The sequence below is a fragment of the Lynx canadensis genome, chromosome A3 (genome assembly GCF_007474595.2).
Source record: "Lynx canadensis isolate LIC74 chromosome A3, mLynCan4.pri.v2, whole genome shotgun sequence".
NCBI lineage: Eukaryota > Metazoa > Chordata > Mammalia > Carnivora > Felidae > Lynx > Lynx canadensis.
Window position 1 is genome coordinate 103165144 of NC_044305.1, and position 27546 is coordinate 103192689.

The window sequence follows — 27546 nt, forward strand, 5'->3', positions numbered from 1 at the left end:
AGCTTCACCCATGTTGTTGCCAATGGCAAGATTTCATTCCTTTTTATAGCTGAGTAATATTCCATTGTGTGTGAGTGTGTGTGTGTGTGTGTGTGTGTGTGTGTATACCACATCTTCTTTACCCATTCATCTATTGATGGACACTTGGGTTGCTTTTGTATCTTGGCCATTGTAAATATCGCTTCAATAAACATAGGGTTGCATATTACTGAATTAGTGCCTTCAGTTTCTTTGGGTAAATACTTAGTAATGGAAATACTATATCATATGACATTTCTATTTTTAACTTTTTGAGGAAACTCCATACTGTTTTCCACAGTGGCTGCACCAATTTGCATTCCCACAAGCAGTGCATGAGGGTTCCTTTTTCTACACGATGTCAGAAAAATGTTAGAATTAGCAAACTTTCAAAAACTTAGTTTCCTTAAGCTTTAGAGTTCAACTTATAAGTTTATTATTTTACTTACTAGTCCTATTAATTATACCTCCCAAATATTTTAAATAGCCTTAAACATCTAATATATTTCATTGTCTTCTTAAGCACTCCTGATGTCTGTGACAAGCAGAAATTTCCAGGCATTTGAAACATTTTATAACTCCACTGAATTAAACTTACAACACATATTTGGTTTATGTACAACCTTAGGCAAATCGTGTTATACTTTTCAACTTATATCCAGATTCTAAACTCAAACACTTGATTATATGTTTTATTTATTTATTTATTTATTTATTTATTTTTAACGTTTATTTATTTTTGAGACACAGAGACACAGAGCATGAACAGGGAGGGTCAGAGAATGAGGGAGACACAGAATCCGAAACAGGCTCCAGGCTCTGAGCTGTCAGCACAGAGCCCGACACGGGGCTCGAACTCACGGACCGCGAGATCATGACCTGAGCCGAAGTCGGACGCCCAACTGACTGAGCCACCCGGGTGCCCCATTGATTATATGTTTTATAACCAACAGGTTAATCTCTTGGATTTGTCAAAAAAATTCTGAAATATTATAAACCCTTTAAAGGTGAGACTTGCCAAGAGATTGGTCCCTCTGACCATGGCCCTTCCATCGAAGGTGCGGTCACCCAACTCTGGGTCCTTTTGAACCTGCCACTGCCTGAATTTGCATTTCTGGTTGTCTTCTTCATCCCCGTTCATTCTGGCATTGGCAACCCTCCACTGCCCTCCAATCAGGCCTTCACTTCCTCCTATCAACCATCAGAACCTCTTTTACCTTCATAGGTGCTTTCTGTGGAAGGGATTCTCTTTTCTTGCTGGATAAGCCCCAAACTCTCAGGGATGTTAAACTGACATACAGAAGGTTCTGCATCTGTCGCAGGCTCTGCCTCTGACATTGAAACCCTGCCAAGGACGGGCGCCTTGTCAGGACGGGGTCCCTCTCTTTTTCTGGGCCCGTTGAGGACCTGTTGTGTATGGTGTGGAATTGCCTGTCTGATCTCACATGTCTTTGAAACTGCAGTGGGTGCTGTGTGATTCACATCCTCTCCTCCCGGTCCCCGTGGTCTCTAACATGTTCTAGGCAAGCAATACATAACTGTTGTCCTGCTGAATGCACTTACCCAGTGATGGAGGGCCAGATTGGGGCATGCTTAGCACAGGGTCAGACAGGCGACTGATAGCAGGGGCAGGATCCGCGTACCCACCCCCATCAGCTGTACCACATCTCACCTCTTTCCACTTCTAGTTTAGCTGCTAACATAAAACTAATGGGTCTGCTCTTACCCCCATATTCTCAAGGTGGCTTTTAACGGTAGAAACATTAATTCACATACCCTACATGAGAGAGACGCTGAGATCTTAAAATGTCATCACACTCTTGGTCCCTGGGGTTGCAACCATGGTCCTTCACTGCGGTTGTGGGAAAACGTTCACTTCTCTGTTCAGCGCAGCTTTGTGAAGTTGTAAAAACTGCACGAATGCCGTCATCTGGCGGGCTGGCTAGCTTAGGCTGCCAAAGAGGGGTGTGTATCAGATCTTATATTTGCGAGGCCTTTTTGGTAGCAAGACAGAGCAAACTCAGAAAGACGGAAGTCCCACAGGAAAGAGGAGAATTTTGAGAAGATTCAGAAGTATCTTATAGGATCAGAGAGAGGTTTGAACAGAGAGGCGTGGGAAGGCGTGGGACGCAGGTCTTGCCAGCCGGGTCCCTGCCGTTCAGAGTGAGCGGCAGGAACATAGCAGATGGAATCACAGCCCTGTGGATGGTGACGGCGATGGGTTTGTCATTTTCTAGATTTGCAGACTTCCTCCAGGTACCCAATTTCTTCACCCCAGACTGAGCTGGCCTTAGGGAACACGCGGGTAGAACAGGAGGTTTGGTTCTCATGGAAAGGATTTCTGCCTCTGGAGCACATGGTATGCTGAGTCACAAAAATGTTAGGAGGAAGAAATGGGAATTGACTGATACTTTGAGAGAGAAAGGGGCGTGCATGTGAGAACGAGTCTTCTTGGTCCTTGAGGAAAGAGACCCAGTCTGGGGGCTGGCTCCCTACACACCCCTTGCAGAAGTCCGTCAGATAGTACTGGAGATTTCTTCCTGAGGGCGTCCAGACTGGAGACAGGGCAGGCTTCTGATCTGCTCTGCCTGGATCCATGCGGCCTCCCACTCGAGGACGAGGCGGGTCCAAGTTCCCCTGTGGTGATCAACCAGCAGAGGAAGGCCTGATATGGAGGGACAGGCAGGAGTGAGGCTGAAGTCACAGGAGCCTCCTCCCGCTGCCACCAGCCATGGGGTCGCCCCAGACAAGCCGCGCTTTGCTTGCTCACCCGTGAACTGGGTGGTTGGACTACACGGATCCTCCAGTTTTCCAACAGGATTGGGATTTGACTATTGCAAATTAACGATGGGACTGGAACGCTGTTCTAAGTGAATGACTATCACCTCTCCAAGTAGTTCCAGGGAAACATGTTTTCACATCATATTTTTTTACAGAGTTCTGGATTTCAGTTGACATACCTGGAGATGCCACGTTTAGAAATTGGTGAGTACATTTGAGTATCCCAAGTCCGGGGAAGAGTCTGGCCGGATGGTGTTCAGAGGTTGAAGTGGAAGAAACTGAAAGACTCTCCTCCATCTGGAGCCAGGGCTGAGCCACATGTCTCTGCCACCGACTCCACCAAAGCAGCTCCAACAGATGGAATCAGGATTGAGTTTGGTGATGATTATGGAGCCTGCTTAAGGGTCTGATGATCTTTGAAGACTCGGCACGTGACCTGATTTTTCTTTTTATCCTTTTTTGTTAAATGTTTATTTATTTTAAGAGAGAGAGAGTGTGAATGGGAGAGGAGCAGAGAGAGACGGAGAGAGAGAATCCCAAGGAGGTTCCATGCTATCAGCACAGAGCCCGATGTGGGGCTCGAACCCACGAACGGTGAGATCATGACCTGAGCCGAAATCAAAACTTGATCGCTTAACTGACTGAGCCACCGAGGCACCCCTCTCTTTATCTTTTCATAATTAAAAAAATTTTAATGGTGGTGAAATATACATAACATAAAATTTACCATCGAACCAGATTTATTTTATTTATTTATTTTAAAAAATGTTTCTTTATTTTTGAGAGAAACAGAGACAGTGTGAGCGGGGCAGGGGCAGAGAGAAAGGGAGACAGACTCCGGAGCAGTCTCCAGGCTCTGAGCAAGCTGTCAGCACAGAGCCTGATGCAGGGCTCAAACTCACAAACCATGAGATCATGACCTGAGGTGAAGATGGACGCTTAACCAACTGAGCCACCCAGATGTCCCCCATCGAACCAGTTTTAAATGCACAGCTCAGTAGTGTTAAATACATTCATGATGTGGTGCAACCATCACCCCCATCCATCTCTAGAACTTCTCCCGTCATCCCAAACTGAACCCAGTAAATAATAATCCCCCAGTTCCTTCTCCCCCAGCCCCTGGCAACCACCTTCCATTCCACTTTTCTGTCTCTATGAATTTGCCAGATATTTCAGATAAGTGGAATTATATGATATTTGTCCCTAGGGCCTGGCTCATTTCGCTGAGCATAATGTCCTCAAGGTTCATCCATGTTGTAGTAGGTGTCAGAATTTTGTCTCCTCTTTAAGATTGAATGATATTCCATGGTATGCATGTTCTACATTTTGTTTATCCATTCACCCATCACGGACACTTGGATTGCTTCTATCTCTTGGTTCTCGTTAATAATGCTGTTATGAACACAGGTGTACAAATATCTCTTTGAGACCTTGTTTTCAATTCTTCTGGATAAATACCCAGACGTGGAATGACTGGATCATAGAGTGATTTTTTTTTTAACTTTTTTTTTTTCCTTGAGAGAGAGAGAAAAAGAGGAGGCACAATCAGGGAAAGGGCAGAGAGGGAGGGAGAGAGACAACCCCAAGCAGGCTCTGCACCATCAGTGCAAGGGGCTTGATCCCACCCACTGTGAGATCATGACCTGAGCCGCAATCAAGAGTCGGAGGCTTCACCAACTGAGCCACCCAGGCACCCCACGGTGATTCTATTTTTGATTATTTGAGGAGCTGCTATATCATTTCCCATAGAAGCTGTACCAATCTGCTTTCTTGCTAACAGTGCACAAGAGCTCCATTTCTCCCCAACCTCCCCAACACTTGCTATTTTCTTGTGTGCACGCGTGCGTGTGTGTGTGTGTGCGTGTGCGTGTGCGTGTGTGATTTTTCTTTTTGTGACCACATTTTTTTTCTGGCTGGTTCTCACACAGGCTTTCCTTGCCTCTCTCTAGCTTTGGGGACTGGCTGTTTTCCCAGGCGCAGTACCTTGGCCTGGGGAAGCCGTGAGAACTCAGTGCCTTTTGAAGGAGAGTTTGGTTTCTGCAGTGAAAGAACCTTCATGCATGGGGAGCGTGGGAAGTCTTCCTGTTGCTAAGGAATGAAGTTGTCATGTAAACGGACCAATAGACCTGAGGAAAGGGACGGTCCTTCCAGGCTGGCGGGTCCTGTCTGCTGATGGATCCAGAGCAGTGGGGTTGGAAACGGACCATAAGCGCTGCTTATTGCCAGGAACTGAGCAGCCTGTGTGACTAAGGAATTCCTTTTGTATTCCTTTTGTCCTGTGTGCTAGCGAGGGGGTTGATAGAGAGATGTTGGTGTCTGTCTCTCCCGGGCAAGCCCGGCCCTCTCAGAACATTTCGTCTTCCGGGGTACCTGGGTGGCTTAGTCGGTTAAGCCTCGGACCTCGGTTCAGGTCACGATCTCGCGGCCCGTGAGTTCGAGCCCCGCGTGGGGCTCCGTGCTGACGGCTCGGAGCCTGGAGCCTGCTTCAGATTCTGTGTCCCCCTCTCTCTCTGCCCCTCCCCTGCTTGAACTCTGTCTGCCTGTCTCTCTCAAAAATAAAGAAACGTTAAAAAAAAGGTTTTTTTTGATAAATGAAAGAACATATCATGTTCTGCCAGGAGGCTAATTTAAGAGATTATGCCTTGATGTTCGCTTTTTCCTTGAGTAATATTGTGAACTTCCTTTCTTTTCTGAGGCCGGTAGTAGAAATCCAGTTATGTTTCCATGATATTGCTGCTTAGGATGAAATCCTTTCCAAGAAATAGAAGATGTCTCTGAGCAAAGGATGAGAGCCTTGTTCTGTAGTGTTCTAGAGTGCTACAAACACTGTCGTGAGGGGTGGGGGGACGCAGGCACGGAGGGAAGGAAGGAATCAAACCACTGCCAAAATAAATACCAGAGAAAGCCCCCAGGCTCCTTGATGTGTAGAATTTCCTCTGAGCTCTCTGCAAGACCCCAGGGACAGCCATTCATCACTTAATGCATTGAAGCAAATCATATAAAAAGGCTGGACAGATTTTTCTTTGAATTTAAAGTGGATTTAGAATGTAGAATAAGAAATATTGCCCTTGCCGTGTAAATAACTTTTGAGGGAGTCGTGTCCCCGCTGTATGGGAGTGCTGTAGATCCTGACCATAAGCGTTTAGTGTGTCCCTTCCTGCCCTTCCCAGGGTGAGGGCGTGGGGGGTCTGGCATGGAGCCCCCTACCCAGCCACCCTCTTTGCCATTTACCCTTTTCCTTGCCCACCCTCTCTCTTACCCATGGCCACCCCCACCAGCCAACATGCTTTCCATCTCCGTTTTGCAAAATCCTTTTTCCTTGACCCCTCTAATATCAAAGTAGGATTTGGCAGTCACATGTTGGTGCGACGCTTTTAAGTGGACTCACGTCAGATTAAAGCGTGTGATGAGTTTTATAGTTTGCTTTAGGCTACCATTTAAATGACTTGGATAATGAAATGGACAACCGGGTGGACTAAAATAAGTCTCATCTGAGTTGGACAGCAAAGAACCATCCCTCCTTGCCTGTCGAACAGCCGCCATCATGGTTTCTGAGACCCTTGAAGCTGATTCTGAAATCAGTTCTCACTTCTGCATCAGTTCATAAGTTATTGGGGAAATTAGTGGGTTTTTGCTTATGCTGAGAGTCTGTTCATTTGACCGGTAACTTCTTGCCCTCACACATCATATTCACGTGTACTTCAGTTGAGCAAAGTAATAAATAAAACATTTGTTGAATTTTAGATCCAAAGAGACCTGTTAGGAGGATTAAATACTCTTTGACCTTAATAAGGTCTCCCATGAGGAATTTGTCTTCAGTAAATCACAGAACAGGGTCTACTGGCCAGCCAGGTCAAATTACCTCCAATCATGGTCGGCTGATTTGATGCAGTTTGTTATTTTCCCCTTGTCTTTACCTGTGTGTTTTGCTCAATATTTATTGAGGCTCAAGGCACTGTAGAACAGCTCAGCCAGAAACCGTGCCTGTTATTCATTTGTTCACTCATTCTATTGAACACCTGCTATGTGCCAGACTCTATGCCAAAACTTCTATCCAGGAGCAATATTTCAGTGAAGTTGGTGTGGGCTAAGACACACAATAGAAGACTTAGGGAATAGACATGAAGTTGCATATTAATCCAAGATAATCAGAGGATGTAATAATTAGCTAAAACAGGCTAAAACAATAAGCACTTACTCTCACAGTTTCTGTGGGTCAAGAACATAGACATGGCTTAGCTGGACATCTTTGGCTCAACACCTCTGATATGGGTGCCATCAAGTTGTTGGTCAAGTCTGCGGTCTCATCTGATGGCTCACCTGGGGCTGGTAGTATCTGCTTCTAATTTTACTCATGTTGTTGTTGGCAGGCCTTGTTCCTTCATCGCCTGGGCCTCTCTATAGGGCTGTCTTATCATGTAGAAGCTAGTGTGAGAGCACAAAAAAAAACAGAAGCTCAGTCTTTTTATACCTTGATCTCAGAAGTGACATTCCATCACTTCTGCCATATTCATTGTTAGAAGAGAATCAGGAAGTCCAGCTCAGACTCAAGGAGATGAATTATACAGAGGTATGAATACCAGGAGGTGGCTTCTGGCCTTAATATATCATATTAATATGTAGTTTAGTTGGACATGTTAATAAATAAAACTTTTGTTTACTTCTAGACCCAAAGATAAATGTTGGGATTTATTAAGTAGTATTCTAACTTCATATTACAAATAGTATTCTCCCAGGAGGTATGAGAGGCCATAATCAAATGGGGAATATCTGAGAGGCTATCGACTACAGAAGGTGTGTTAGTTAGGAATTGGATTTGGCTGCTCAGTGGCTTAAACACATAAGCATTTATTTTTCTAACATAATGAGAAATTTCGAGGCAGATAATTACTGGCCTTTGCTCAGAGGCTAAGGGCTTTGTGTCTCTTCCAGCTTTTTTGCTCATGGCCTCAAGGTCACTGCTAGAACTCCTGCCTTCATGTCTGCATTCCAAATGGCAGGAGGGTAGGTGAAGAATGGGGGGAAGAAGGCGAAAACACTACCAGCCCAGTCTCTTCCTCCCTTGTTCTAGGAAGTGCCACTCAACAAGCTCCATTCACATTTCCATGGCTCTCCCTACCTGTTGTAGACCCTGGGGAATGGTAACCGTATGAACCATTTATCTCAAAGTGCCCACTGCCTCCAGCCTTTCCCTCAGCTCATGGCTACAGGGACCTGACTGCTACACCACCACGCCCCCCTCTCAAGCTGATCTTGTGTCCATCAAGCCAATAAGCTGATCTTGTGCCCATCAAGCCAATCATGGCCTCTGTTAGCTGCTGCTCTTGTGTTCTATGAGTTTGTGTGACCAGGCAGGGGGATTCCAGTACTCTCCCCAGAGCCTGCCCACTCTCAAGCTGACAAGGAAGGAAGCATTAGACTTTTATCGTTATGAATGGGAGTACAGAAATCACGGTACAGACAGCTTGGGAAGCCTAATTCAAATATCAGAAACTAACTTGGGGAAGTTGACAGTGTGAAATGTACTTAAGAACAGGGTCATTCATATGTCCGTTCGACAACGATCTGGCGAGTGTCTGGCGTGTGCATGTCACTGCCAGGGCCACCCCAGTGAATAAGAGAGGCAAGCATGTGGGCACCTTTGAGAGACCCAGTGCCACCCTGTTTTGCCAGGGACTTAAGTCAGAGTCCTGGAATCCCATCTGCCTCTCTTGCCTATTCCTTACGATAGTGAGTAGTTAGAAGCTGGGAGTCCTGGAGAAAGACGGTCCAGGTTCGAGTCCCTGCCTTGCCAGTCCTGTGTCCCCTCGGGTGAGCTGCTGAATGTCTCTGTTTCCTTGTTTATAAAGTACCTGCCTTATGAGGTTGTGGGAGGATTACGTGAGAAGATGCATACTGCTTAGTGTAGGGCCAGGGGCACTGTAAAAGCTGTGCACATGTCAACCACATAGATGACAGTGCCGATAAAGATGATGGTAATGACAGGGACGACGACGGTGATGGTGACTGTTTCCACTTTAGAATTTGATTACACTTTCCTTACTCGTGAGGAAGTGCATGCCGGTTTATATCACACGTATTGTCTACTTTTCTTATTACAGAGAAAACACTTTTCCACTGCAGATGGACCCTTTTGCCTCCCCGTCTCCCAGGGTAGGAGAGATTCCAGAACAACTCTTGATTGGTCCAGAGGCCCCGACAATTCTGCAGACAAGCAGCACCTAACTTAGGAGAGCACATGTGGTCCAAAGAATTCTTTTGAAGTCGTTAACTGTCGTTGCAATTTCCCAGAAATAAACTGATATAAATTGCATGTAGGTCTGCCCACTGAAGGTACACTTAGCTCCTCTTTAAACATTTTTTTAAGTTTATTTATTTTTGAGAGAGAGTGAGAGAGAGAGAGAGAGAGAGAGAGAGTGCAAGCAGGGGAGGGGCAGAGAGAGAGGGAGACACAGAATCCGAATCAGGCTCCAGCTCTGAGCTTTCAGCACAGAGCCCGACGCGGGGCTCGAACTCACGAACAGCGAGATCATGACCTGAGCCCAAGTCGGATGCTCAACCCATTGGGCCACCTTAGGGTGCATTTAACTCTTAACGTGACTTGTCCGTAGCATTAATAGGATCAACCTGAGCCCTGGATCCAGGGAATTAGGGGGAGGTAAAGGAATAAGAAATAGGGAAGAAGAAATTTGAAGAAGACAGGAATGCTGAAATAGGGAAGTTTACCCATGATCACCTCTACCTCCAGTGCTCAATGTGGTGTCCCCCTTCCCGTTCTTCTGCCCTTCTTTTGCTGAAGCTGAGCTCACTTCACCACGGAGAATAGGCCAGTGAAGGGACAGCAAGCCGAGAGGGCTGACCCATACCCTGCAAGAGGGCTAAGCATCTTTGGAGGCGATGGCTCCTTCACAAGAAAGTGCTTGTGAATGCAAATTGAGTTGTAATTGTCAACGTTTAAAGGCGTTTGTAAAAAGAGTCATTATGCAGTGAACTATAGCAAATGCTTCAAAATGCGCCAAGCACATGCGAGGTGCTGGGGACACAGAAATGATCAAATAAGGCACAGCCTGTTCTCATGTTGCAGCATTTTTGTGAAAAGATGTTTTGCTTTAGAAAAGCCAAATCAGACACCAGGGAGTCTGGCAGGGGATCCACGCCAGGGTCAATGTCTGGGGCTGTTCAGCTCGCTGTACCTGCTGTCTCCCCTCATCCAAGTCCAGAGCTCCCGTAACTCTCTGCGTTACAGGCAGGGATGCGGTTGCCGTGAATCGAGTGTGAATTAGGACAACTCCTTCTTCTCATGGAAATTAAAACGAGTGGTCCTAAAATCTTACCTTGCAATCGCTGGCATAGTTTACTTTTTTCTTCTTGTGTCTGGATTTTTCTCCCCCCGGGACTGCTCTGGTATGGGGTTGCATCCTTGGTTCAAAGCCAATGTGTGTGTCTGCAGGAAAGAAAGTATGGATTAGTAAGACTGCTTTGCAGGCAAGAAACCAGCCCTGGAAGTGGGCAGCTGAACAAGTCTGGGCATGTCCTGCCATCCGTGACTCTCTTAGTTCTGGTTCCTGTTCAGGAGAGGAGGAGCAGCTCACTTTGGTGGGAACTTGCCTTTGTGAACTGAAGACACGGTGGGATGATCCCACTGAGGACCATGCAAGCTTCAGCATGAAATTAGACGCCCCCACCCGCCTCCAGGAACTAGGGAATTTTAATAATGAAGAAAATGCTTCTGTTGTAACGTTAAGTGAAATAAAGCAGGGCACAGCTTAGGTATACAGTGTGAATACATCTATGCAAACAGATGAGGAGAGAAAGGAAGAGGGCAGGAATGGGCAGAGGGAAATACATCAAAATATTAACACTGCTTGGCCTCGGGCAGTGGGATGAATGGTCTCTACTCTTCTGTATTCTTAGATTATCCCCAGACAGGATTTATAGCTTTTGTAATAAAAACTATATAAACTTTATATGAAAACATACATGCTTTCAAGATCTTAGTACTTTCCCGCAGCTTTAAGAACACCAGATAAAAGAAACCCCTGTTTTTCTGACCAGCAGATGCTATCTTGATTAGTATGTATTCTCTCACCATTAACCAGATAAATGTTAAACAGAAGCTGGTGGGAGCTATGGTTTGTCGGGTAATCAGCAGATGAAATCACCTGTGAAATGAAAGCAAAACAAAAATGATATGAAAACAAAAATTAAAATTTCATGAACTACATCCGAAGACGATTTCCCTTAGGGGCAGGTTAAGAAGCATCCTAGGTAAAATGAAGGTATTTTTGCAATCATTTCTCACGCACAGAAAAGATGCAGCCTTCAATGCTGTTTTCCTTTACTGCTTTGCAGATCTGTCTAGAAACTCCAGTGTCCAGGGAGGCAGCCTATAGGCTCAAGGATGAACTTGGCAAGTTCCTTGTTGTAATTTTTAATGTGGGATTGTGGCATTGCTCTGTTGGAAACTGTTAGGGCCCTGATCAAGTTTTTGGAAAATCTTCATATTTTCAAGTATTTATATAGTGTTTGTTGCAGACAATAGCATTTCCTTTTTTCCTCCCCCCTCCCTCCTTCCCTCCCTTCCTTCCTTCCTTCCTTCCTTCCTTCCTTCCTTCCTCTCTCTCTCTCTCTGTCTCTCTGTCTCTCTCTTTCTTGTGGTAGGAATATTTAACATGAGATCTACTCTCTTAAAATTAAAAATAGAATTACCATATGATCAAGCAACTCCACTTCTGGGTATTATGGGGAAGAACTGAAACCAGGATCTCAGATTTTTTTACACTCCCATGTTTAATTGCAGCATTATTCACAATAGCCAAGGTGTGGAAACAATCCAGGTGTCCGTCAATGGATGAATGGATAAAGAAAATGCGACAACATGGATGAATCCGGAGAACGTTATGCTAAGGGAAATAAACCAGTCCTGACAAATACTGCATGATTCCACTTACATGAGCGATCTAAAATAGCAAAACTCATTGAACAGAATAGAATGGTGGGTGTTGGGGGCTGAGGGGAGAGGGAAATGAGGAGTTGCTATTCAACAGTTATAAAATTTGGGTTCTGCTGGGCGCCTGGGTGGCTCCGTTGGTTGAGTGTCCAACTCTTGATTTTGGCTCAGGTCTTGATCTCACGGTTCATGGACCCTGCCTCGGGCTCTGTGTTGGCAGCCTGCTTGGGATTTTCTCTCCCTCTCACAAAATAAATTAAAAAAACATTAAAAAAATTTTTGATTATGCAAGATGAATAAATTCTAGAGATCTTCTGTACAACAGTGTGCCTGATAAATTTTTGAAAGGCCTGACAGAATGGGGAGGTTCACCAAATCCCAGATGATGGTAGCCTTAAGGCTATTTGCAGACTCTCACATTCTTGTACCCAGAGTTGAGCAGGGTAGAGCCCACTATATCGATTATGACTAGGGTTGGTCGCATATAATAGGAACCTCCAATAACAGAGGCTCCAATATGGAACGTTTTATTCTTTCATGTAAAAAATTCTAGAAGTGGGCAGTCTAGGGTCACATGGTGCCTGTCCATTGTGGCTAACTCAGGCAGTTTCTAGCTCCTGATCCTGCCGTCCTCAGGTGATGGCCATGCCCAGCTGCAAGGGGGACTAACAAATATGGAATTGTTCTAGGAAGAATTATTCTGGGTTCAACTGAAAATCAGGAGCTCCATTATTTGGGGCAAAAGGGAAAGCAGATGTGGAGTTGGATAATGAGCAGTGGCTGCCATGCCATAATTTGAGCTGTGTTTGGTAGAATGTTCCTGGATCCCCCGGCGATGCATGGCAGTCTCTCAGTAGGGTCTGATGCGCCCTTTCTTGACCCAGAGGCCTATAAACAAATAGTAGAGCAATAAGATAAATTACCTGCCCCACACGGCAGAATAGGGCAGGATAATGACAATGGCATTGCCATTCCATGAGGGGAAGATGGGGTGGGGAAAGGGACACACAGGGGTGCCTGGTCCAGCAATTCTGAAGTCTTCCTGGCAGCCAGGGTGAAGCCCCTGTGAGGTGGCGTCGGGAGGGGGGGTTGTCCCACCGTCTGTGGGTTTCTCCTTGGGGACCCTGCCTGTCCATTGTGCTTTGGGGCCCCTATTGATTTAGAGGGCCTTCCATCATCTTGGGGGACTGCAAATGATATGGGTTTGGAAACATGTCCTCAGTGGGAGCTGGGTGGTTTTTCTACCCTACTTCCTGTTGCTGGAAGGTTGGGGGTCCCACAGTGGAATGGTAAATGTTTTTTATTTTTTTTGAGCTGAAATTCACATCATGTAAAAGTAACCATTTCAGAGTGAACAATTCAGTGACGTTTAGTATAACCACAGCATCGTGCAGCCAACACTTCTATCTAGTTCAAAACCTTTTGCATCGGGGCGCCTGGGTGGTGCAGTCGGTTAAGCGTCCGACTTCAGCCAGGTCACGATCTCGCGGACGGTCCGGGAGTTCGAGCCCCACGTCAGGCTCTGGGCTGATGGCTCAGAGCCTGGAGCCTGTTTCCGATTCTGTGTCTCCCTCTCTCTCTGCCCCTCCCCCGTTCATGCTCTGTCTCTCTCTGTCCCAAAAATAAATAAACGTTGAAAAAAAAAATTAAAAAAAAAAAACAAAAAAAACAAAAACCTTTTGCATCACCCCAGAAGGAAATGTTGCATCCATTTAGTAGTTGCTCCCTATTCCTGCCTTCCCTGGCCCCTTACAACCACTAACCTATGCTCGATCTCTGTGCACCTGCCTGTTCTCCATATTGCATGTAAATGGATTCATGCAGTATACGATCTTTTGTGTTTGGCTTCTTTCACTGGGCATAATGTTTTCAAGGTTCAGCCCCATTAGAGTACGTATCAGCATTTCACTCCTTTTTATGGCTGAATAATATTCCATTGTATGTATCAAATACTTCTTTCACAATTTCTTTGACAAGTCAGGTTCTGCAAAAACAGTCAGCTTCTGACCTGTCTGCTTCTGGTCGGTTCCGCCTGGATACAATCATACCCAGAGTGGTTGCCAACACACAGGTCTCAGCCCTACTTTATTTCCTTTCTTTCTTAGCCTTTACCTCTCTCTGTTTTGACTGAATGGTGGCTCTCTTGGATCTTCCCAGAACACAGTGTGGGGAAGGCCATGCCAGTTCAGGCCTCGGTCACTCAAAGACCTTCTCAGTTCCAACTCTTACTATTTGAAATCTACAAGCAGTTGACTTTTTTGACTTTGCAAAGCCCGAGTTTCTGAACTCTTTCTATTCCTTTCATGATAATAACCATTCCATTGACTCTCAGACAGCATTGACTATAAAAAAGGGCATGATTTTGTATGCCACCAAAGAAATACACCTCAGCTGATTAAATCATGGCACACCATTTAGGGTCAATGCCATTACAATGCATATGTATATAAAAAGGGTGCATCTCAGAGTCGATGGCACGCAGTAATAATAATAATAACATTAATGGCCAACACTAAGTGAGTTCTTACTATTTGGCCAGGATTGTGGATATTATCTTGAGAGGTACCATTATTATGATCTCTTTTATCAAATGGAGCAGTTGAGGCAGAGGGAGAAGTCTGACAGCCTCTACATCTCTTGATTAGAAGACTCCTGCTGGGATACAGTTTGCATTTGCCACACCATAGCACAATTGCTTTTCATTCAGTCGTCTGGTGACAAACATTTATGGTCACCTGTAGGAGTGTGCATGTGGGTAGGGCAGGATTTTCTTATCGGGACCTTTCAGTCTCACGGGAGGGGTAAAGGATTATAGTAAAATATGAAGGCAAGATAGGCAGATGGAATTTCAGTTGGCAACCTCGTTCCTGGGCACCCTTTGTCCCTCCCCTGGCTCAGATTCTTCTGTGTGCTGGCAGTATCTTCTGTGTGGGGGACTATGCCCCTCCATAGGGAACATGGACCCGTTCTTTCCTGATGTCATAGACCAGATGCTATGGAAGGGCATTGATGGTCCAGCCTGGACCCATACCATGGCAGATACTGCTAGTTGCCAACTAAGAGCTCTGCCCCCCTTCTTGCTTAATTAAAAAACACATTCTATGTCAAGTGGCAGTGCATCCAATGGAAAGACTACCTTTCTGAGACTAGCTTGTGGCTAGGCAAGGCCCATGTGACTTAGTTCTATGTGTGGAATTATTACGTAGGATTTTCGGCAAGAGTCCATAATGGCGGGGGTGGGAGTGGCATTATACACTTCTTTCGTCTTCCATGCGTCTCCCTCCTGTCCATCTGGAGACTGTGGATTTGCTGGCTGGAGTTCCGGAAGCCATCTTGGATCATGAGGTCTCTTGGAGGTTGAAAGCCATGCTCCAGCATGGTAGGTCAGAAAGACAGGTGCCCAAGTTCCTAGTGACCTTTAGAGGCTGCCACATCAGCCTGTTCTTCCGGTGCCAGACTGCTTTTACATGAGAGAGAAACAAAGTCCTAACTTAAGCCATTGTTACTTTTTTTTTTTTTTTTCAGAAACATGCAGCCAGACCAAATCCTAGTCGATGTACTTGCTCAACTGTGTGAACGGTGGTGAGGCACACTAGAACGATCGAACCGCCATTACCACATGAAAGGGGAAGGGGAGGGTCCACCAGGAAAGGGTGCTGTTAGACACAATGACAGCATATCCACTCCAAAAAGCTGCCACTTGCTGGGTGCTTACTAAAGGCCCAGCCAGCCCTCGGTTAAGCACTCTACTTGCCCCACTCTTTAATCCACACCAAAATGCTGTGACAAGACTCTCTCATGACCATGCTTACTCTCAGTTCACAAAGGAGAGGAGGAAGGCCCAGAAAGGTCACTTTCTCAAGTTGGGATGTGGTTCCCATCTGGGCCTCTTTGATGGAGGCACAAACCCTACACGGACTCCAAGAAGCTGGGTAGATGTGGAGGCTGTGAAGAGTGGCTTGATCAGATCTGTGGCTTTGTCGCATCACAAAAGTGAAAGAAACAGTTCAGAGAAGGGAGTGGTGTATGATAAGCCAGAGGCAGGAAGACATGGCAGACCCTGCAATACCATTGTTCCTGCAATGGAGGCGGGCAGTACCTCTGAGTGAGGTCGGGGTGAATGATGCGAAGACCACAATGCTCTCAATGTAACTTCTACGCAAGCCCTCGATGGGGTTGATCCCTATTACATATGAGATTTAACCTGTCAGTTTCCATTAAGAGCCACTCTAGATTGAAGGCACTGTCTTACGTTCTTGTTTGATTATATCAATAACCCATCTGCGGCCATCAGGAAGTGTACTGATCTTTTTCAACCCAGTTAAAGTTTTTGATTAGGAACTGTTTCAAAGGGAAAACTCAGATCGCGTGAGGTGTGTGTGTCCACATGAAGTGAAGTGAACATTAAGAAGGTAATGCTGATGCTAAAAACATCACTGGGCTTCAAATGGTTTGTTTGGTTTTGTTTCTCCAGTTATCAAGCCTAAGGAACTCCCCAGTTACACCAAGTCATGCAAAATGATGAAGACGACCATCCTCTGGGGTTTACAATGGAAGAAGCCATTCGTAAGTTCCTCCGGTTAGCTCAGAATAGAGAATTTGACTGCCTTGACTCTTAGTAATGATTTCGCTTTGTGTTTTTCTGGTTAACATTTCAATAGGGTCTGTCTTCACCAAACCAGAAACAGCTGATACAAACGGTAACTCAGAACGTTATTAACATGTTTGCCAGGATTAAATAATATCATGGTGGGTTGAATACTTACTCGTGGCTGATGCACTCTTTACTAGCACTCCCCCAACCCTAGGCCATAATACTTTTTCCATTTGAGCACAACTTCTCCTGGCTTTCCTCCACCTTCACTGGCCAAGGATGCTGGATTCCTTTCCTGTGTTTATATGTTATCTCTCCCTCTCTATTTGTCATCCAGACCAGATCTTTAATTCCATCTTTAGAGCTTTAACTCGCAAATCTACCTCCAATGTTGACCTTTCCCCCTCGACCGTTCCTCCCTACTCGACATCTCTGCATGGTTGCCCGAGAGGCATGTCCAAATGAAAACGACTGAAACAGAACCCACGATTTCTCCCTGCCCCAAACCGCCTCCTCCTGCACCACTCAGTGGCTCAAACTAAAAATCTGAGAGTTATGCTTGATTAATCTCTCTGTCAGTCCCCCCAAGCCCAATCCATTCATCAGTGTTACCTCCCAAACTTTTTTCTAATAGGTTCTCTTTTCCCCATCCCTGATGCAATCATCACATCCCCAACAGGACACCCTGGACTTTCAGTTTCTACTGAGTCGTACATGAGTGATTTACACTTAGCGGTAAGAGTCAGCCTTGGAAAGTTCAGATCAGACCACTCACTCTCCTGTTTGTTTGTTTGTTTGTTTACTTATTTATTTAATTTATTTTTAAATATAATTTATTGTCCAGTAGGCTAACATACAGTGTATACATACAGTGTGCTCTTGGTTTTGGGGTAGATTCCCGTGATTCATCGCTCGCATACAACACCCAGTGCTCATCCCAACAAGTGCCCTCCTCAATGCCCATCACCCATTTCCCCTTCTCTCCTCCCCCCCCCCGCCCCCCGCCATCAACTCTCAGTTTGTTCTCTGTACTTAAGAGTCTCTTATGGTTTGCCTCCCTCCCTCTCTGTTTGTAACTATTTTTTCCCCTTCCCTTCCCTCCCTCATGGTCTTTTGCTAAGTTTCTCATGTTCCACATATGAGTGAAAACATATGATATCTGTCTTTCTCTAACTTATTTCACTTAGGATAACACGCTCTTGTTTAAAGCCCTCAATGCCTCCTCATCGTACTTGGCATAAAATCTGAGCTCTTTCCCTGCCGCCCTCCCCAGCCCATCTTCTCTCCTTATCGCTTACCAAGCATTGGCCATGCTGGACTCTTTCGCGTCCTGTGGCCCATCAACCTCCTTTTGGCTTCGAGGGCCTGAGCATTCGCCGACTCCTCATCCCAGGATGCTGCTGGCAGGCTCCCAGCTGCCATTCAATTCCCCACTTCAATGGCATCTCTTCAGAGTGTCCTATCTAGATGGCCTACTTATCTCAAGTAGTCCCCTCCTACCTATGCTAATGTGTTCACAGTTCATATCATTAGCTTGTATTTTTCTTGTGCGCTCATCTGTCTCACCACATCAGAATGTAAGCTTCATGAGAATAGGGCCCTTTGGTGTATTTTGCCCAGCTGTGCCCCAGGGCCTACAGCAGCACTCGGCACCTGGCAAGCGTTCATTAAATATTTGTTGGATGGTTGAGTTCCCAACTGCTCTCATTTTGCTCCACGTAGTTTTCTAGCTTTTTGATTATAGTCTGCTTTGTTAAGTCATGTTTTGTAATCATGCCGCTCATTCACAGTCACTGGGTTTTAGAAGATGATGCATATTTAGTATGTGATTCATCCATTTGAAATTCTAGACTTTTGATTCTATCCTGTGAGTCAAATACTGTATTGATAGGACAACTTTCAAATAATCAACCACACATACCTGGCATTTTACCAAGAGCACTTACGAATAACAGCCAATACTTAGAGATATAAGCACTTTACATCCATTATAAGCCAATTATTATAAGCTATTATAAGCCAATACTTAGAGATATAAGCACTATGCACCCATTAACTTTTTTTTTTTTTCAACGTTTATTTTTATTTTTGGGACAGAGAGAGACAGAGCATGAACGGGGGAGGGGCAGAGAGAGAGGGAGACACAGAATCGGAAACAGGCTCCAGGCTCTGAGCCATCAGCCCAGAGCCCGACGCGGGGCTCGAACTCCCGGACCGCGAGATCGTGACCTGGCCGAAGTCGGACGCTTAACCGACTGCGCCACCCAGGCGCCCCTTAACTTTTAATTCTTATGTAACCCTATGAAGTTGAAACTATTTTTGTCTCCATGTTGCAAATGGGCCGAGTGTATTAGTTTTCTGATGCTGTGTAACAAGTTCCCACAAACCCGAGTGTCTTGAAACAGCCCCCATTTGTTAGTTCACACTTCTGTTGGTCAGAAGTCTGGGTGAGTTCACCAGGTTCTCTGCACAGGGTCTCACCCATTGAAATGAGGGTGCCATCGGGGCTGGGCTCTTATCTGAAGGCTTCTGGGGGAAAATCCACTTCGAAGCTCATCTGCCTAGTTGGCAGACTCCGGTTCCTTGTGGTTGTAAATCTGAGGTTCCTTGTTGGATCTCAGTTCTTAAAAGGCTGCCCTCATCCTGACAATTCTTGTGCTTGGAGTACCTGACTTCCTCTTCTGCCTGCAGCTGGGAAAAACCCTCTGCTTTTAAAAGGCTCACCTGACAAGGTCAGGCCCACCCACGAGTTCCCTTATCTTATGGTCCATGGACTTGGCCTTAATTACATCCTTTCTATTTTTTTTTTTTTTTTACCTTCTTCGGTCCATTGATTTATCGATTCATTCAACAAATATTTATTAACAATCTACAAGGTGCCTGGCAATAATGTGTGGCAGGGGATGGAGTACGGCACAAAATAGACCCAATCTTCACCCTCATGAAAGACACATTCTTATGGGGAAAAATGAACAAGAAGAAATTAGGGAAATATGTGTACAGCCAGTTAACAAGAAGGGGGCATCCAGAAGAGAAACAGGGGTCCCTTCCCAGAAACCCTTAGATTCGTGTGGGCCTGAATAACCAGGAACGAGAATAACATCACTGTGCAAACACTGAGTGGTCCAAATTGCAATCTTTGCTCACAAATTATTTGCATCAGAAAAACTCCTAGAAAAGCCATATCAAGTGCTTAGTTTTCCTTTTTCTTTTTTACCACCTGACAGTGCTAGGGATCCCTAAACAGCACTGATGTCGTCAGTTTAAGTCTAGATGGGTCCTTTTGGGGGGTAGAAGATGAGGTGCCGGGATTGACCTTGAGCAGTTGTGTGATAAAGCTCCTAGCTCTGACCTCCTGCAGTGGTGCTGGCAGAAAGAAGCACATCTTGTTCCAAGTGAAAGGATCAGAGAGATGAGAATATGATTTATTTGAGCTGATGTTTCCAAGAGATGAGTGCCTGTGTCTGAGGAGGGCAGCCACTACTCTATACATCAGCCTGAACTCTGCCTCCCTGGAAAGGTCCAGTGTGCCCAGGCTTCCTGCAGTAGAGACCAAGAGTCAGAGCTCTAGCTCCCCGTGGCCAGAGCTCCTGGCTGGCATTCAGAAGTAGCCCTCTGCACTGCACTTAGGCTGCTGTTTCTTGGATGGCTGGTGTCTGCAAGGTTGTTGGCCCTGCCATCAGCCACAACATCCTCAATTCTGAGGTTCCTTCATATTTTAACTCACATGAGACGTAGAGGTAAACTTGAGAATCTGTATTCTTTTTGCACCTCTTATCTCCTAATTTGTCAGATGTCACCATGCGCCATGGTGTGAATCAATGCCAACCATCAGGTTTAGAGTGGAGTATACCTTTGAGATTATCGGGTCCAGGGATTTCGCCCCTGACATGCCTGGATACCTGAGGAGTCCAGGATTAGCACAAATAGTCTTTGTGTACAAAGTGTTGCACGGTGTACATTTTACTGCTCTTTCTGGAGAGCCATCTGTAGCTTTTATCAGACTCTCAAAGGGGTCTCCGTGCACCCAAAGTTACGAACAACTGATCTACCTAACCCTTTACAAATGCAGAAATAAGTGCTCCTTGAGGACCCTGAACAGGTGGCCAGTATGAAAAACTCCAGGGACAAAGACCTTCAGGAGGTTTGGCGATGGATGGGTGCAGTGGTATGCTGGCCTGTCCCAGCTTGAAAGAACTAATTTGTGCCTTTCTTCCCAACTAACTTTCAGTGACATCATGCTGGTAGCATGAAATTAACACTGGAGAGAGAGTTTGCGTCAGAGAAGTCAGGAAACGCTACGAGTCAGGGCTTGTTTTCTTCATTTATGTTTGGAAAGCCTATTAGCACACTGTTAGGTAGACATAAGGAAGATGGAGGGGGTGACAGACAGGAAAGCCTAGGGCTTCCATTTCCTTGACTGGGAGTGTGGAGGTGCTGGCAGTGCCTGTGGGGACTCGGAGACATGACTGACAACTGCCTATGTCAGCTCAGGAGAATGGCCCCATGGGCTGGGATAGTGGAGTCTCTTACTGAGAGAAAAAGGGGGAAATCTGGACTAAGAATCTTGGCAAATAGTCCAGAGAAGAGGCAGAGGGGAGGAGAGAGAAGAATGGTCAGGAACAGGAGGATGATTAGCACACTGGAGACATTAGGACATAACACGTGGCTTACTGAGCATACAATGCTTCATGAGTTCCTTAAAGAGGGGAGGATGGGAGTGAGTGGTGGCTTATCTGCTTCAGTCCATGGTCAGCACCCAAATCTTAAGACTAATAAGGTGAGGGCATCAAGTCTTGGTAGCTATCTATAAAATAGGACTTATAGGATTCTTCAATTATTGAAGGCAACGAAAGGACCAAACCCACACTCTGTAGGGATGACAATTTCTACCTCATATAGAGGAGACACCAAGCTATAAAGACTATACACAGATACCTGAACAAATGGAGAGACATACCATGTTCATAGATTGGAAGACTCAACATTATAAGGATGCTAAATCTCCCCAAATTGATGATGTATAGGTTTCATGCAATTCCTTTCAAAATCCCAGCAGGATATTTTGTAGATACAGAGGACCCGATTCTGAAAGTTATATAGAAAGAAATAAGAATAGCTAAAAGAATTTTGAGAAAGAAGAATAAAGGTGGAAGAATTACATTACCTGATTTTAAGACTTATCACATAGCTACAGTAATCAAGACTGTGTGGTATTGGGGAAGAGATGGACACATAGATCAATGGAACAGAACAGAGAGTCCAAATACAGAGGCACACAAATAAGGCCAACTGATATTCTACAAACTTTCAAAAGTAATTCGATGGAGGAAGGATTGTTTCTTTTCAACAAATGGTGTTGGAACAATTGGACATCCAGGCCAAAAAAACAAAAACAAAAACCAAAAAACAAAAAAACCAAAAACCTCGATCTAAACTTTGTACCTTGTAAAAAAAAATTAACTTAAAATTGATCATAGATCTAAATATAAAATGTATAATACTAAAACTTTTAGAACAAAACAGGAGAAAAATAGTTATTACCTAGACTTAAGACCAGGAAAAATTTTCTTAGATATGAGACCAAAAGCACAATCCATAAAAGAAAGAAATCAATCAATTGGACCTCATTCAAATGAAGGGTCTTTTGTTCTGTAACAGTATTATTGAAGAGGATGAAAAGACAAACCACAGCCTGGAGAAAATCTTTGCAAATCATACATCTGATTTGAAGACTTGCATCCAAATGTATAAAGGAAACTGTAAAGTCAACAGTAAGAAAAGAAACAATTCAATTAAAAAGCAGGCAAAGATTTGGACAGACCCTTCACCAAAAAAAGATACACAGATGGCAAATGAGCACACAAAAAGATGCCCAACATCATTAGGCATCAGGGAAATGCAAATTAAAGCCACGAGGAGATCCCATTACACACCCATTGGAACAGCTAACACAAAAAATACTGACAATAGCTGTGCTGGGAAGGATGAGAAACAATTCATGCATGCATCGGTGGAAATGCAAAATTTCCCGGTATGGCTACTCTGGGAGAAAATTTGTCAGTTTCTTATTAAGACATGCAAACAGTTACCATATGAACCAGCCATTCCACCGCTGAGTATTTACCATAGAGAAATGAGAATTTGTGTCCATGCAAAAACCTGTATGCAAATGTTCACAGCAGCTTTATTTGTCATAGCCCAAAATATCTCTCAACAGGTGAATGGATAAACAACCTAAGGTATACCCATACAATGGAATAGCACATATAAACAAAGGAATAAATATTGACCTGCACAACTTGGAAGGATCTCAAGTGTGTGTGTGTGTGTGTGTGTGTGTGTGTGTGTGTGTTGGGGGTATTTTGAAGGAGGGTGGTACCTCTGCATTTCAAGTCCTGTGTCAGCAGAGCCCAGGAGGCCTTGCACCCAGGCCTCAGCACAGCTGGCCTCCCCCTCTCTTTCGGTGCAGAGAGGGACTCATCCCCCTGGCGTCAATCCAGCCCCGCAGCGAGGCATGATCCATCTCAACAATATTTTCACACCAACCTCCTCTTGGGGAAGCTAGACTTGATTCACCTTCCAACCTGTGCCACCACGGACATTTTTCTCTAGTATTTTTCTCCCTTTCTTACAAACGCGTGCCTCTTCTCCACTTCCCGAAATCCTGCCTCCCACGTCCCTCGAAAGGCATCCTCATTACCTTAGTGAAAAATGCCACCTCCTCATCAAAGGGGACTTTTAGTTTAATCTGCAATGATTTAAGGTTTTTAGTAGAAGGACTACAGTCATGTACTACTTGGCATTAAATTTAAAAAATTGATGTCACTTTTCTTTTACTACGAATGATGAAATGTACCAGAGCATACGGAACATGGCGTGTGTGGGCCCCTCCTCGCCTGGTCAACGTCCGCTGCTGTGGAGGGCTCCCCCGGGGCCAAGCCCTCCCCTTGAGGAGCAGGTCTGGTCCTTCCTACTGCATCATCAGTTCTTTTCCCTTTCTAGTAAGTCATTTCTATCAGTTAAGTATCCCAATAAGTTATTATCTCTTTTAGCCAAAAAGGACATTTCCCTGGACCCTATTTCCTTCTCCAGTCACAGCCAGTCCCAGAAAGCGGTGTCTCTTCTCACTCTCTTCCACTTCTCTCCCCCTCTTCTCTCCTGTCTCTATGCAGATCTTCACCTGCTCCTCCCAACACAGACCTTGCTTACCAAATCCATGATGCTCTCCAGCTGCCACCTCCATGATCTCACAGCAGTGCTTACACAGGTGGTCACTCTCTCCTCTTAAAGCTCCGTCTCCGCTTGCCTCCTCAGGCGCTACACTCTCCTGGCCTCCCTCCCACCTGGCTGGCCCCTGCCCCCCATCTTCCCCCACCATCCCTTCTCTGCTGGCTCCTTTCACCACACGATCTGCTAAAGCTGCAGGGCCCCCCCCGGGCTCAGTTTTTGCTTCCTTTTCCCACACTCGTTCCTCTGGTGAACTCATCCACTCTCATGGCGTTGCAGACCGCATCCCATCTAACTTAAGATGCACCACCAAGTTCAAGTGCCACCAGGAAACACTGCCAATGAAACTCTTACCCCTCACCATTCCAACTGCAGGTTTCCCTTTACTCTCAGAGTCCTTGGGCTGCCGTGGGGTGAGGGGTAATGCTTCTCTGGACCCAGCCCCCTGTGGGGGAACAGGATGCAGACTCTTCTATTTTTTCTCCCCTGTTCTCTTTACCTCCCAGGCTGTGGGATCCTAACATGGTGTTGGAGAGGTGTCCTTTCACATGTGTGATTGTGTACATCGTAAATTTGTTCTGTGGGATTGTACAGTGTACAACCTGCACAACTATACATTGTTGCCTGACTTCACTCATTTTTCCATATCGTGTTTTTTCTTTATTTATAATACCCTGTCCTAAACTTTCGAGACTTAAGAGTAAGAATGAGACTCTTACGTTCTGTTCATTTTTCCCTGTCATATGGCAAAGGCCATAGTCATGGGCTTTGCTCCACTTGGGTACCCCTGACCCCATCAGTGTGATTAGAAGTAGCCAGGCCCTAGCTGACATAAGCTTGGGAGCCTATCCTGGAGCCAGTCACAGTGACAAGGGGTGACATTCCCTTGTTTGGTTTAGCCCAATCCAAACTCTGCCCTGGGTATGGGGGTGGAGTCAGTCCCAACCAAGTGTCAAGGCTGCTACTAATGGGGGAGGGATAGGATGAATGGGGCATCCATGGGGTCTATTCCACGAGGTCAAAGGCAGGGAAAGGATTTGGGAGATGGAAGTGACTGGAGCCTGTGTTGAGGCCCGCAGACAGGAAAAGGTTCAGGATGTTGGAGGGAAAATACCTGTATTTGATTATTAACAAAATCCTAGAAAAGAAGTAAGGATAGAGCGCGGGGGAAGGACAGTGCTGGATTTACAAGGGGATGGATCTTCTTCCAGGCAAGAGGGTGGTGGGGAGACCCGTTTGCTCGAGTGACAGAAAGACCATTAGGGACATTCCCCAATGACCTCGTGTCCCCTATTAGGAGGAGTACTGTCTGTACAGGCATTGGCATCATGGACAGCTTTGTATACTTCTTGGGACGTGCCGGTGGGCAATTCTAACCAGTTTTTTCCATTAGTGAGAACTCTTACTGTTGTAAGGGATCGTTCACTCCAAGGCTAGGATTTTGATTTACTTCTCAAATGAATAGGAAAAACGTCTACGTTACATCTGCAGAATCTGGGAGAATGTACCATGATGTGAGGAGACGTGGGCACAAAGACTTTTTAAAAAGTTCCTTGTGGGAATTCGTGTTGGTCTGGTGGTTAGGAATGGGGGCTCTGACACCAGGCGGCCTGGGTACATATCTGGGCTCTGCAACCTTGGGCAGCCTTCTGGCTCTCTCTGTGCCTTGGTTTCTTTGCTAGAAAGTGGGGATGATTTTACTCATAGGGCTATTTTGAGGATCAGAGGCGGTCATATCTGTGCATGTGTAGGAGAGTGATTGGCACGTAACAAACACTCTTCAACGTGAGCCATCGGTATCTATAAGAACCCTACAACATGTCCTCAGTCTGCGCACTTTAGGAGCGAAACTCGATTATTTTCCTAATTCACTGAAACCTAAATTTTCACAGTGCGATTTTCATTGGCGAAAGAGCGTGTAGATGTTTAAATCGTGTTTCCATGCAGCCCTATCCAGAGGGTCATCATTGTTTCCTTTCTGGTGGAAGATGCAGAAATCAGCCAGTTGAAAGAGAGTCCACTCTAGAACATTCCATATTCACAACGATGGGAAGCAGTGCTACCGATATGCCTTAATGAATGCTTTATTTGTGAATGTTGGGAGTGGCCTCCTCCTTCTCACACTAATACCCTCTCCCTACTTCCCAGCCCAAACGAGAAGAGCTCTGGATGGAAGTACAATCAGGAATTTAGAGATAACATTCATAGGATTATTCAGCAAAATACTACATAGGGAGGACACAGTCCCAGTGACCTTCCACAGTGAGGGCTCAAACTGTCCTTTGGGAGGAGGCCCAGCTTCAAGTCTGAGGCTTTGACCTGGAATATTCCAGAAGGCTCATTGTTAACACTGTTACTGTGGAAGGTCCCGCTGCTATAGTGATGAGGCCACTGGCCGAGTCCTCCTGGCAGGAGGATGTCCCTGCTATGCAGGGACCTACGTTTCTCCCAACCATTTCAAATTTCTTTCATTCATTCCTGGCGATTTTTAAAAAATTAATATATTTTTTAGTTCTCTCCCAGGGATTAATGAGTCGACTTAATCCAAGTCTTCATAAATAAAATAAAGTCTGGCTTTTTATAACCCATAACCCCTGCTTCGATAGCCCCCGCAGACTCTTGGCATCAGGGTGGACTTCCCATGGGGCTGCTGGGCCCCCGCTGGCTAAGATATGTCCCTTGGGGATGACACACGGTGCTGCTGAAGCCACATCTTTAGGTTGTTCGTGAGTCTGCTGCCCCATCCTCGTTCCCCCTTCTCCCTTAAGGAAATCTCTGCAATGAAAAGCTGTTCTTAAACTCCAGAAAACTAGCAGCTTTTCCGTTCTCCTGAAAAAAACAAAAACAAACAAACAGACAGACAAAACCCTGCAAGAAATTAGAATATTTGGCCAGCTGGCACACTACAACGTTCATGGGGAAGTCGAAGCACTTGGTCCTGTCTGATAGAGAATGCCCTACTTTTCCTGTTAAAAGAACCTGAGATATAGGAGTTATGTTTTCCCTAAGACGAATCTAGCTGTAAATGGAAAGTAGATCTTCTGACCCCGCCAGGATGAGGTCCACACTGCTCACAGATGCGGCTGGCCTGGGTCTTTTGCCCCCTCACAAAACGCAATTTTTTTCTCTATATCCCTTAGGGGTATCAGAGTGTGGCCTACACAGCAGGAGGCACTAGGTCAAAACCGGTTTAAGAGCATCGGTGTTCACGCACGGTCTTGTGTGTGTCGCCTTCTAGAAGCCACGGTCGTCCTAAAGCAATCACGGCCGCATGTCTCGGCTTCTCAGGAGGCTGCTGAATATCACATGGTCTTGCTCTCCTCTTAGTCTTTCATAATTTAAAAATGCAGGAAGCTGTGGAAGACTGCCCCACGCCCAGTATCACCCCAAAGAAAATTGGGGGGTGGGGGGCAGAGGCTACTCTCTGCTCCTGCGTGTTAACGTTCCTCAACAGCTTTTGAAAAGTTGATTGTTACACCTTCCTTTCATTTCTTGGGGTTTTCATATTCGCGTCTGGCGAACGCTGGAAGTCTGCAAGATGGATAGAAAAGGTTTGGTGAGTCCCTTAATCCGAAAAGCAGAACACACACCCTCCTGATAAACAGCTTGGGGGAGATCACGATTTGAGATCCCATGATCTGCTATGTCAGAGGAAGATCTGCAGAAGGAAACATGCACTGAGGTCAGCCTTGCCAGGGTGAAGTAAACCCAACCTCCTTAAAAGAGTAAGACAATATTCCTTTCTTCTCCCTTCCCTGAAATGCCCTGAAAAAGAGGAAGAGGTTCGTTTGGGCCGTGCAACCCAGGACAACGTTTCAGCGTGTATTTGAAATTCAAATGCACAGGAGATTCGTGCATTTTATTTTTCCTGTGGCTCAAATCTCCTAAATAAAAAGCATTTCCCCTGGGTCGGCACTCCCGCCCCCGTGCTGGCGAGGGGGTGGGGGACGGGGTGGGGGGGGGGGATGCTCCA

The 27546-nt window shown here is 45.6% G+C and overlaps 2 long non-coding RNA genes across 3 annotated transcripts in view; one reads left to right on the top strand and one right to left on the bottom strand.

The window, feature by feature from the left end:
- Positions 1 to 7118: 7118 nt before the first annotated feature.
- LOC115510860 lies at positions 7119 to 17758 on the bottom strand. Of its 2 annotated transcripts, none has more exons than XR_003967875.1 (3): positions 17642 to 17758; positions 10134 to 10243; positions 7119 to 7224 (listed from the first exon to the last, which is right to left on the bottom strand). It is a non-coding gene; the product is annotated as an uncharacterized LOC115510860 (long non-coding RNA). The 2 variants fall into 2 exon arrangements; XR_003967876.1 differs by lacking the exon at positions 17642 to 17758 and adding an exon at positions 10852 to 10941.
- Positions 17759 to 27227: 9469 nt separating this feature from the next.
- The window catches only part of LOC115510859, a 170372-nt gene continuing 170053 nt past the window's right edge, over positions 27228 to 27546 (top strand). Inside the window, exon 1 of the long non-coding RNA XR_003967863.1 lies at positions 27228 to 27298. This is a non-coding gene — a long non-coding RNA (uncharacterized LOC115510859). The remainder of the gene's footprint in view (positions 27299 to 27546) is intronic.